At 40.6% G+C, this 13,415-nt stretch overlaps 1 non-coding gene across 1 annotated transcript; it reads left to right on the forward strand.

Moving 5' to 3' along the window:
- Positions 1–1,006: 1,006 nt before the first annotated feature.
- LOC122049844 lies at positions 1,007–1,112 on the forward strand. Its single transcript, XR_006131098.1, has one exon. It is a non-coding gene; the product is annotated as a small nucleolar RNA R71 (small nucleolar RNA).
- Positions 1,113–13,415: the final 12,303 nt, after the last annotated feature.

The following is a 13,415-nucleotide window of genomic DNA, read 5'->3' on the forward strand; positions in this document are numbered from 1 at the left end:
TGCTGCTTCCACAACATAGCTCCCTACACTTCCTTTCATAACATCATCATCAACACAAGCATAAAAAAATATACCAACATCAATATCCTCAGTGGAAAAATCATCTATAGGAGGATCACTAACTTCATTTGCAGTTTTAAGTTGATCTACCACATCACATTTATTATCTGAAAATTTAATTTCATCATAACATCTTGTAAACCTAGAAGGTAAATCTGAAAACTTGTTATCCACTGCATTATCATCACAATCTTCATATGAAGAGTCCTCATCTTCATAAACATCCAGAAATCTACACTCAATCATATTAGTGTCACAGAATTTGCCAAAGTCTTCATTTTAATTGACCCTTACTAGCCTCTGTGGGAAAGGAACCTTTAGTGAAGGTCTTGGGAAAGGTACTTCTTTTTTCCCATATTCCCTTTGAGCTTTCGGAGGAGGCCCAACTTGCTTATCTAGTGTAGGTGTGATCAATCGTTGAGGGAAAGATACTTGTGGCCTTTGGGAACTTCCTGAAGTAATGAAACTGAGTTCTTGAGGTCTTCTATTGTTCTTCTCCTCAATTATAAACAAATCCTTCTTCATAAGTTCTTCATGATTCTTGCCACTTCTCAACTTAATATCATTATCATTTACACTAGATCTTGTCTATGTAGGAGGAATGTCTTCCTTGAACCATTTTGAAACTATGCTATTAATCTTTTCCCCCAAATGTTTGAACTTCTCGTTCTGTGACTTGTGAATTTCAACATTCTTGGGTGGTTGAACTGCATTTTGTTTGACAGACTCTCTTGTATATATGTCTTGTACTTCTTGAATTTCTGAGGGAGATTCCATCCAACTTTTGCTTGACCATTCATGGAGGTTCAATGCTACTTGATCAATCAATGTATATGCTTCGTCTACACTCCTATCTATAAAAGAACCTCCAGCTGATGAATCTAACAAACACTTATCCGAGAAAGAAATTCCCCTATAGAATATGTGTAGGGTAAGCCTTTTTTCCAAACCATGATGAGGGCATTGTCTTTGTAGACTCTTGAATCTGCCCCATGCTTCAAATAACGATTCTCCATATGCTTGAGCAAAATTTGTGATGCAATTCCTCATATAAATTGTTCTGCTTGGAGGGAAAAAATGATTCAAAAATTACTTCTCCAATTTGTTGGGTTCTTCGGGCCACGAAAACCGCTTTTTCGCGTCGCGGAAACCCCGAGTCACCCAAAGCCATGGATCTCGTGCAAAGATTCGTAAACAAAACTTTTCGAAAAACCTTTTCTTGTACGAGTTTGTAAAACCTTTAGATCTACACTAGATAAGGGTTATACCTTCGAAGCGTGCCTTTCGCTTATCCCGCTCGTCCAAGAAGTTGTCGGATCTCTAGACCGTCAAGCGCCGGTCCTCTAGAAGTATCCACACGAACACGTAGGTGGAGAAAAACCTCACACAAAGGTGTGCTAGCACCTTGGTGAGATTCTGCCAAGCAAGAAGGAGAGGGAGAGGGAGAGGGAGAGCTTGAGAGGAAGAAGGAGGAAGATACACCACACTTGAATGAAAATGAATCAAAATCAATCCCATTCAAAAGTGGCCGGCCACCTTCTCCACAAGAGTAACTCCCCATTAAATGCAATTAATGTGGAGTTAATAAGAAAATGGCTTTGTAACTTCCATGAGGTGGCACACCATGATGATGTGGAACATCATCATTGGTCCACCTAATGCCAACTCACCAATGAGGTGGCAAAAGGTCAAGTCAAAATTGACCTTTGGTCTTCCTTCTCTAGTCAAGTCCAACTTGACCCAATCTCTACCATGGTTGATCTAATCCAACCATTTGATTCGAGCCAACTTAATATAATGAATCTAATTCATTAAATTAAATTGATTTAATAAGTCATAATCTAAATTAGACTCATTAAATACATGAATCAACTTGAGTCGAACTCAAGTTAGCCCAATTAGGATTACTCTTAATCCAATTTGATTTATCAAATGAATCTAATCCTCTTGGTTCATCATATGAACCTAATCTCCATCTAATTGTCCTAAGTGTGTGACCCTATAGGTTCTTGTAACGTTGGCAATGCCCTAAACCCATTTAGGAGCATAAGTAATGAGCGGTATCTAGCAACACATCATTACTACCCAAGTTACAAGAATGTCGAGATCCGACATCACCTTGTGACTACTAATTGTGACTCCTCACAATATGTGACATTGTCCTTCTATCCTATACATCTAGATTGATCAATGTGAGGCATAGACCGTGTCATCCTCCAATCAATCTAAATCTTGAACTCCAAGTAGACTCACTCGATGTAACGACCACCCTTCTTACTACTACTACTCTCTAAGGATGACCGTTACTTAACTACTAACTCTACTTAACCGGTATGATTAAAAATCACATGGAAACCCTACCGAAAAATTTCGACAAAGTCTCCCCTGTACCGGTGACCTTATTCAACAATACATGCAATATATACTCAGCCACAAGCGGCTGGAACACATATCAAACACACAAAAGGAATAACATCACCACACAGTTTAATAAAATCAAATCATGCAAGTAATAAATAGCGGAAACAAAATAAAAACATACAATTAACTAACAGCGGAAGACTAAAATGACTCATCTAATACATTCTTAATAAATGACAATCTTAATAAACTCTTAAACTAAGTCCCAAGGCTTCCATAGTCCTGGCATCACACACCATCCGCGCTACCTTGTCGCCTTCCTTTCTATATCTTTTCCTTTCCTGTATCTGCAGTAAGAGGAAGTGTAGTCTATAAGCAAAATTTGCTTAGTAAGCGCTATCTAACTCACAAAATCTCGATATGCATGAGGATATACTGAAATCTAAAACTGAATGCTCAAAAGGAAATCTACTCATGCTCATCTACTACTGAAAGAAACATACTGAAAGGCTAAACATGTAAAGTAAATCTATACAATCATGCTAGCATAAAGAACTAAACTTACTGAATTCTAAACACCTTCTGAATCTTATTTCACTTGCTTAAAGACTTATTCTTTAATACTTTATACTTATGTAAAACTTGCTTTACTTGTTCAAAACTTATACTTATAATACTTCAAAATAGTAATCAACTTCTTCTTGGGCCCGGCAACTGTGCTTTTACTTTTGTAACGACCCGACCCATTCGGCGGCCCATTTGGCGGCCCATTTGGCGACCCTATGGTCGTCGACCGTCGGCCGAGCCGTTACTACTAGGTTATCTAAACCTAGGGACGACTATGGGAGCCCAGCCCAAGGATAGAGAGTCCAGTACAGTGCCACTGATAAAAGTAAAATACTTGTTATCTTTTAATACTTCTATATAATGCCTCGGCATTTTCTTTAGCACCTTGTGTGCCAAAATCCCTAAAGTCTTCACTTTGGGATCTACTTAAGGCCTTGGCCTTTTTCTTTCTTTTCTTTATCTTTCTTATATTTTTCTTAAACTCTTAAAAGAATATAAGCATGCTACAACAGGATTAAATCAAAGGAAAGAAAATCTGACTTATGTAAGCATGCTATATCAGAGACAAATCAAAAGAAAGCATATCTAACTTCTTCAAACATGCTACAACAGGTTTAATACCAAGGAAAACGATTCTGAAATCCTGAAATAAAGAACATATATATAACTGCTCAGGTTAATCTAATAGCATAGGAAAACTAGAAAGTATACCCATGCATATCTCGTGGCAAAGGAAACTGATCATGCTCAACACATAGCAAACAAAACTAGGAATTAAATCAATACTGCTCATGCTATAATCAATAACAAATGAAAACTAAAGAAACTGCTCATGTATATCTAGTAGTAAAGAAAACTACACATGCTTAACTAACAACAAATAGGAAGGTCTAAACAACATACTAGAATAAATCAAAAATCTGCAAAGCAAGCTCTGAAGCTATTATAGGATTAATAGGCCGTTCTTGTTCATCATGTAGCACAAGAGGAATGGGTTGTTCTAAATAATTATGGAAGCATAAGAAACTAAATCTGAAACTGAAATCTCATACTTATATAGAGCAATAGAATCCTCAAGCATGTTTCAGCAGTAATGTAATGAAAAGGGTAAAATCTTGAAACTACTCTTATCTCTAACAACTAATTCCAAACCTATATAGAACTTGTTCAAATCCAGTGCATCTCAAAACGAAACAGAAACTTGCTATCTGTCCAAAAGGAAATCATCAACATCTAAAGCCAACACTTAAAACAGAACCAATTTGAATTCATGTTCTCTTTTAAAATCTACGGCAGCAAGCACGCATAAGAACAAAAAAACCATTGCTGCCTATCTTATGCTAAACTCAACAACATAATTGAAACCTGCTGGAATCTTACCCCTATAAGGCTTATTTCATCTCCAATTCTTAGCACAACAAAACTATAACCTGCTGAGATTAAAGTTCCATGTAAACATGTTCATAACCGAACCCTTCATAAGGCAACAGAAAAACCTTAGGGCAAAACATGCCGCGGCAGAAATTCAAGCAGAAAGAATTTCCTTGAACTCTTCTTAAACCCCAAATCAAACACGAAACCGAAAGAAAGAATTCACGGCAGCAAACATAAATTCCCAATCTTCGCAGAAAATTCAGAAACAAGAAGGAATACGAATCCGGAACTATCCTACTGCAGGTGAGTAGCGACTTACATGCGTTCCTTGGACTTACAGCCGAAGAGAAGAACTTCTAATGCTTCTAGGGCTTGCGGCGAGCTTGAAATCTCGGTCTTCTTCGCGCCTTCGAGTTCTCCTTTACGAGAGGAGCTTGGATCGGTGAAGAACTCACGGAAGAAGACGATCGCCGGCCGCCGGAGACGAAGCCCTAGCCTCGGCTATGTCTTCGCCCGAGAACAGGAAATCGCGGACGCCGTCGCCGAGTGCGAGAGGAGAAATTTTGAGGGAAAAGAAAATAATTAATCCCTCTCCTAACTTATCCTTTTATAACCTAGGGTATTTTGTTATGGCTTAAGATTATTTCGCTCCTTTCCTTTTCACGAAATACTCGCGGAAGAGTTGGTTGGCTGCGGTTTTGACCAAGTCACAGGTCTGGGTTTCGAATCCCTCAGCCGCACACCTTTTTCCCAATTTATTTTACTGTTCCTAACTACTACTTAAATATATATCGCTCCATATATGATTAACAAAACGAGCGTAGCTCGGCTGGTCGGCTGCGTCCGGTTAAAACCTGGTTCGAGTCCGAGGTCTTGGGTTCAAAACCCGGCTTCAACATATATATTTTATTATTATTTTTTTAAACTTCTTCCTCTTGGTAAAAATACCAAACGAACTCCAAATATTCCCTAAAAATACTCTAAAAATTTCTAAAAATCTCTAGAATTTTTCTAAAACATTTCTAGATTTTAATAAGGTCTTTTAGAACTCTAAATCATGAAATTTGGGGTGTTACACTCGATCAAATGAGCTCAACATCTAATGTTGACTCATTTGGGCATGACCATGCTCTTAGTGGTCTCACTCTATCAAGAATAGCGATGTCGCTCCCTTCATATGGGAGGGATAGATCCCATCTACATCACTCACATCCCTCTGCATAATTCGTTACATACCCAGTAATCGCCTTTTTAGTCCACCCAGTTACGGGTGACGTTTGACGAAACTAAAGTACATAACTCCTTATGTAGGGATCCATGGTGACTTCAGGTCTAAGGACTAATAGTCATACTAATAGCCACATGAGAAAGTATATGACACTCATATAACGATCCATGATACTTTCTCATGGCGGGTCATTCAGTATACATTCTCTAATGCATACCCATGTGTCGACGATATCTCTATATCCATGACTTGTGAGATCAAGTCATCGAGCTGACCTACATGCTAGTCTTATTGTATTAACATTGTCCCTGAATGCTAATACTCGACTAGGAATGATTTAGAGTAGTGTTCCCTATATCATCTCACTATCGATTCAACTAATCGATTGATATAGGTATGAACCTTCTACTCAAGGACGCTATTATACTTAGTCTATTTGGCACTAATATAAATAAGTATAATAACCAAACAAATGCCTTTATTAATATACAAGAATATGATATACATGAGTCCATACAATCATCAAATGATTGGCTCTAGGGCTCTAACTAACAATCTCCCACTAGCACTAGAGCCAATCAGTATAGGCTCTAAGGCCTAAAGACCTAGTGTGACCATCATGCTTCCTCTGTGCCAAAGCCTTGGTTAAGGGATCTGCGATGTTAGCCTCTGAGGTACTCAAATCTTCACATCTCCTCTATCGATAATCTCTCGAATGAGATGGAGCGCCCGTAGTATATGCTTGGTCCATTGGTGTGAGCGAGGTTCCTTCGTCAGCTATAGCTCCATTGTTGTCACAATAGAGCTCAACTGGTCAGCGATGTTAGAACCACCCCAAGTTCAAGAATGAACTTGCGGATCCAACGCCTCCTTTGCCTCTCGATGCGAATATACTCGGCCTTTGTAGAATCGCCATCGTATCCCGCTCGAACTCTTCCACCGACAAAGACCACCATTAATGCAAAATACGAACCACGATTGCGATCGATAATCCTGGTCGGTCTCGAAGCTGGCATCACTGTAACCCTTTACAGTTAGCTCATCATTGCCTCCATATATCAAGAAATATTCTTTATTCCTTCGTAAGTACTTAAGAATATTCTTGACCGCTATCCAGTGACTTTCACCTGGATCTGACTGGTATATGCTCGTCATGCTCAAAGCATACGAGACATCAGGTCGAGTACACAGCATGGCGTACATGATCGATCCTATGGCTGAGGCATAAGGGATCTGATCCATGCGGTCTCTCTCTTCTCTAGAAGAGGGACCTTGAGTCTTCGAAAGACTCACGCCATGTGACATCGGCAGAAATCCCTTCTTGGAGTTCTGCATGGCAAACCGAAGGAGTACCTTGTCAATATATGTACTCTGACTTAGGCCAAGCAATCTCTTAGATTTATCTCTATAGATCTGTATCCCTAGAATGCGGGATGCCTCACCTAAGTCCTTCATTGAGAAGCAACTCCCTAGCCAGGTCTTGACAGACTGAAGCATAGGGATGTCCTTCCCAATGAGTAGTATGTCATCCACATATAATATAAGGAAGACAACTATGTCCTCTACAACCTTCTTGTAGACACAAGGCTCATATTCATTCTTGATGAAACCAAACTGTTTGATCACATCATCAAATCGAAGATTCCAGCTCCGAAAAGCTTGCTTTAGTCTATAAATGGACCTATGCAGCTTGCATACTCTGCTAGTATGCTGTGGATCTACAAAACCCTCAGGTTGTGTCATGTACACATCCTCGAGTAGGTTTCCATTCAGAAACGCGGTTTTGACATCCATCTGCCATATCTCATAGTCATGGTAGGCTGCAATAGCAAGCATGATCCGAATGGACTTAAACATCGCCACTGGAGAAAAGGTTTCATCATAGTCAATACCATGAATATGCTTGAAACCTTTAGCTACCAAGCGACCCTTATAGATAAGTCCATCCATGTTAGTCTTTCTCTTAAAGACCCACTTGCACCCAATGGATTTTACCCCTTCAGGTGGATCAACCAAAGTCCGTACTTGGTTGGTGTACATGGATTCTATCTCGGATCTCATGGCTTCTAGCCATTTCTCAGAATCTGGTCTCATCACAGCTTCTTGATAGGTGGTAGGCTCATCCTCTATGAGCACAATGTCATCATGGTCAGACAAGAGAAATGAGTATCTCTCAGGCTGACGACGTACCCTATCAGACCTGCGAAGAGGTATGTCTACATAAACCGGTTGTTGTTCCTCAACTCCTTGTGGAACAACATCATCCACAACACTTTGTGGTTCCAGTTCAATTTCCATCGTGGCATTAGTGCTATTGTTCGCATCTTGAACTTCTTCAAGATCGAACGCGCTCCCACTAGTCTTTCTAGAAACAAAGTCCCTTTCTAGAAAGACCCCAGTCTTTGCCACAACTACCTTGTGCTGACTGGGAATGTAGAAGTAATATCCCTTAGTTTCCTTGGGATATCCGATGAAATAGCACTTGTCGGATTTGGGTCCTAATTTGTCTGAGACTTGACGTCGTACGTAAGCCTCACAACCGCAAATCCTCATGAAAGACACCTGGGCATCTCTCCCAGTCCATATCCTATATGGTGTCTTTATCACGACCTTTGATGGAACTCGGTTGAGTATGAAAGCTGCCGTGTCTAGAGCATATCTCCATAGATATGTCGGAAGATCTGTGTGACTCATCATAGATCGTACCATATCTAATAAGGTACGATTCCTCCTTTCAGATACACCATTCCACTGTGGTGTTCCAGGAGGAGTGAGTTGAGATAAAATCCCACACTCAGCTAAGTAGTCACGAAACTCATGGCTTAAGTATTCACCACCTCGATCTGATCGAAGTACCTTAATACTCTTGCCAAGCTGGTTCTGTACTTCATTCTTGAATTCTTTAAACTTTTCAAAGGATTCAGACTTATGTGTCATCAAGTACACATAACCGTATCTACTGAAATCATCAGTAAATGTGATGAAGTACCTATAACCACCTCTAGTAGCAACATTGAAAGGACCACATACATCACTATGTATGAGTCCTAACAAATCAGTTGCTCTCTCGCTATGCCCACTAAAGGGCGTCTTGGTCATCTTGCCTCGTAGGCATGACTCGCATATCTCATATGATTCAAAATCAAATGAGTCCAGCAAACCATCCTTATGGAGCTGGGATAAGCGCTTGTCATTTATATGACCTAAGCGACAGTGCCAGAGGTACGTTTGGTTCATGTCATTTGACTTGAACCTCTTGGTACTAATGTTATAGATAGGGCTCTCAAGGTCTAGAATATAGAGTCCGTTTATTAGAGGTGCACTACAATAGAACATATCTTTTAAATATACAGAACAACATTTATCTTTTATTATAAAAGAGTATCCTTTCTTGTCTAAACAAGAAATTGAAACTATGTTCTTAGTAAAAGCAAGCACATAACAACAATCATCTAAATCTAGTACAAACCCAGAGGGCAGAGATAGCAGATAAGTTCCTACAGCAACAGCAGCAATCCGTGCTCCATTGCCTACTCGTAGGTCCACCTCGCCCTTCGCCAATGCTCTGCTATTTCTCAGCGCCTGCACATCAGTACAAATGTGACAAGCACATCCAATATCTAATACCCATGATGTAGAAATAGATAGATTGACTTCTATAACATATATACCTGAAGTGGAAGTCTCACTTCGCTTCTTCTTAAGATCTTCCAAGTATACCTTGCAGTTCCTCTTCCAGTGCCCGGTCTGACCGCAATGGAAGCAGGTAGCATCCTTGGCGACCCCTCCTTTAGGCTTCAGTGCCTTGCCTTTGCCCTTGGTTTGGGACTTTCCCTTACCTTTGGGCTTGCCCTTGCCCTTGTGCTTCTGGACCATCAGAATGGGCTTAACCTTCTTAAGGTTAATCTCAGCAGTTCATAACATACTAAGTAACTCGGGCAGTGGCTTGTCAATCTCGTTCATGTTATAGTTGAGAATGAATTGACTATAGCTATCTGGCAAGGACTGCAAGATCAAGTCAGTGGCCAGCTCTTGGCCAAGTGGGAACCCCAGTCTTTGTAGGTTCTCTATGTACCCAATCATCTTGAGTACATAAGGACCTACAGGAGCCCCGTCTGACATCTTGCACTGAAACAGTGCCTTCGAGATCTCAAATCTCTCATGCCTCGCTTGTCCCTGATATAGTTGGCGAAGATGCTCAACCATATCAAAAGCGCCCATCAACTCATGTTGCTTCTGAAGCTCTGAGTTCATGGTCGCGAGCATTAGACAGGACACATCTAATGCGTCGTCTTGATGCTTCTTGTAAGCATCTTTGTCGGCTCGCGGGGCATTGGCAGGAGGAGCCTCCGGAATGGGCTACTCCAGAACGTACAGCTTACGCTCCTGGGTGAGAACTATTCTCAAGTTCCTGTACCAGTCTAGGAAATTTGCTCCGTTGAGCTTGTCCTTCTCAAGGATAGATCGCAGGGAGAAGGAATTCGTGTTCGACATCATGGTTATCTACAACAGAAAATTTGCAGAAATAAATATCATATTATTTAAAAATCATTTAATTAGGCCTTTTAATTAAATGATGCTCCCACTGAATTCTATAATTCTTGTGGGACAAGATCCACATCATACTAACCCTTGAGTTAGCTTTGGCTAATACGCCCAAGGCTTAGTATGATCGGTAGGTAACGATTACCAATTACATCTCTATGCAACTCTTGTTTATAGAATCAATATCCGTATTTATATTAAAACTCGAGTTAGCTTTGGCTAATACGCCCGAGAGTTAATATAGATGTGATATTGACCTATCTTTCCAACTATTGGAAGAATGCCTATAGTTGACTCGATCCAACCGAGTAACTATGAATACTCAATCTAATTGAGTTTGTATTCACCCATGCGTTGATAGACGGGACCAAGATTGTCCCTCCGTACCCTACCAAGATAATATGTATTGCTCTGCTTTGGCAGATTCAATAATACATGTGATCGAGGTAGTGATAGGTATCACGGCACGGTTAGGCATTAGAGTTGAGTCGATTGAGATCTAATCTAATCGAAAGGGATGCATCTTGTGCACGACTTAGATCTAATCTAATCGCAAGGGTGCATCATGTGCACCACTTAGATCTAATCTAATCGTAAGGCACTAATTAATTAACTACTTATTAAATATGCATCACATACACAAACAATTAATTAATCTATTTGTGATTTAGTCATGGCCCTACTACGATCTTCTCAAGCCAATGAGAAGATCGATTGGTCAACCTAGGGTCAACAGCTTCTTCAAGCTCCTCCCTTTGACCACCTTGTGTTGCTCGTGCGCGCCTCGGAACTCCGTCTCGTGTGGACCCTCCACCGCTCTAATTTGTACATTACAATTTGAAACTCGAGTTACATTCGAGTCTAAATCTAATTTACAACAAGAAAATAAGAGAAGGCACGACGCGCAGGTCGCGAATATAATACAACACTCGCAAACACATAACGGCACGCAGGCCGTATTATGAATTACAACACAACCAATCATATTGGGCTTTGGGCCATGACTATCACAAATTTATATATAATTCAAAATTATATATTTTTTCATAATTTTCTATAATTTTAAAATAATTTTTACAATTTTTATGAATAAAATTTCCCAGCGGTCCCGTTTAGCAGTTTCGGGCGCAATCGCGGAACGGATCCTCTTGCGGGGCCCAGGGGCAGCGCCCCTACCCACGATCTAACCATCGCGAGGGTTCCTTTGCGATCCAACAGCACCTAAACCCGCTGTCCCAAAACGATTTGGGTCGAGACATTGCCGTTTCGGAAAAATCTTCCCGGCGGGTTCGTTTTTAGCGATTTCGGGTGCAATCGCAAAGCAAATTCCCTTGCGGGGTTAGGGGCTATGCCCCTACCCACGATCTAACCATCGTGAGTTGCTCCTTTGCGATCTAATGGCACCCGACCTCGCTGTCCCAAACGGATTTGGGGCAAAACGAAGCCGTTTAAAAGAAAACTTTCCGGTAGCCGAAGCCTACAAGTGCCGAGACACTTGTGCTTCGCTTCTACGGAAAAATTACTCATAAAAACTCTAAAAACTCAATTTTTACAGAAAATTACAGAAGGTTTATTTTTCATAAAAATACAAACGAACTCGTACAAGTCTTTGCACGTGGCTCTGATACCACTGTTGGGTTCAACGGGCCGCGAAAACCGCTTTTTCGCGTCGCGGAAACCCCGAGTCACCCAAAGCCATGGATCTCGTGCAAAGATTCATAAACAAAACTTTTCAAAAAACCTTTTTCTTGTACGAGTTTGTAAAAACTTTAGATCTACACTAAAGTTAAGATTATTACCCTTGTAGCGAAGCCCTTCGCGTTCCCGCTCGTCCAAGGTGCCGGATCTCTAGACCGTCAAGTGTACGGTCCTCTAGAAGTATCCACACGAACAATCCTTGATGGAGAAGACCAAACAAAGGTGTTCTAGCACCTTGTCTTGTTCGGCCAAGAGAGGAGGAGAGGGAGAAGAGAGAGCTCTAGAGGAAGAAGATGACTTAATCACACTTGAATGAAAAATGAATATTTTTCATTCCCACTAGAGTGGCCGGCCACATCTTAGAGGTGTAACTCTCCACATTAATTCAAATTAATGTGGAGACCATTAAGAGTTGTAACCCCCATGAGGTGGCACTCTAGGATGATGTGGATCATCACTATTGGTCCACATCTTGCCACCTCACTAAATGACATGGCAACAAGTGTAACCTCCTCATTTAATGTGGGCCGGCCACATTAAATGCTATGGAGGCTTGTAACCTCCATGAGGTGGCACACATTGATGATGTGGAGCAATCCTATTGGTCCACATCTTGCCAACTCACTAGTGATGTGGCAAAAAGTCAAGTCAAACATGACTTTTTCTCTTCCTCTCAAATCAAGTCAAACTTGATCAAATCTCTCTCATGGTTGATCTAATCCAACCATATGATTCAAGCCAACTTAATATAATGAATCTAATTCATTAAATTAAGTTGATTTAATGAGTCATAATCTAAATTAGACTCATTAAATACATGAATCAACTTGAGTCCAACTCAATTAGCCCAATTTGGATTACTCTTAATCCAATATGATTCATCAAATGAATCTAATCCTCTTGGTTCATCATATGAACCAAATCTCCATCTAATTGTCCTTAGTGAGTGACCCTATAGGTTCTTGTAACGTTGGCAATGCCCTAAACCCATTTAGGAGCATAAGTAATGAGCGGTATCTAGCAACACATCATTACTACCCAAGTTACAAGAATGTCGAGATCCGACATCACCTTGTGACTCCTCACAAAATATATGGCATTGTCCTTCTATCCTAGACATCTAGATTGATCAATGTGAGGCATAGACCGTGTCATCCTCTAATCAATCTAAATCTTGAACTTCAAGTAGACTCACTCGATCAAATGAGCTCAACATCTAATGTTGACTCATTTGGGCATGGCCATGCACTTAGTGGTCTCACTCTATCAAGAATAGCGATGTTGCTCCCGTCATATGGGAGGGATAGATCCCATCTACATCACTCACATCCCTCTGCATAATTCGTTACATACCCAGTAATCGCCTTTATAGTCCACCCAGTTACGGGTGACGTTTGACGAAACCAAAGTACATAACTCCTTATGTAGGGATCCATGGTGACTTCAGGTCCAAGGACTAATAGTCATACTAATAGCCACATGAGAAAGTATATGACACTCATATAACGATCCATGATACTTTCTCATGACGGGTCATTCAGTATACATTCTCCAATGTATACCCATGTGTCAGCTTGATATC

This window comes from Zingiber officinale, chromosome 2B, assembly GCF_018446385.1.
Source record: "Zingiber officinale cultivar Zhangliang chromosome 2B, Zo_v1.1, whole genome shotgun sequence".
NCBI classification, from domain to species: domain Eukaryota; kingdom Viridiplantae; phylum Streptophyta; class Magnoliopsida; order Zingiberales; family Zingiberaceae; genus Zingiber; species Zingiber officinale.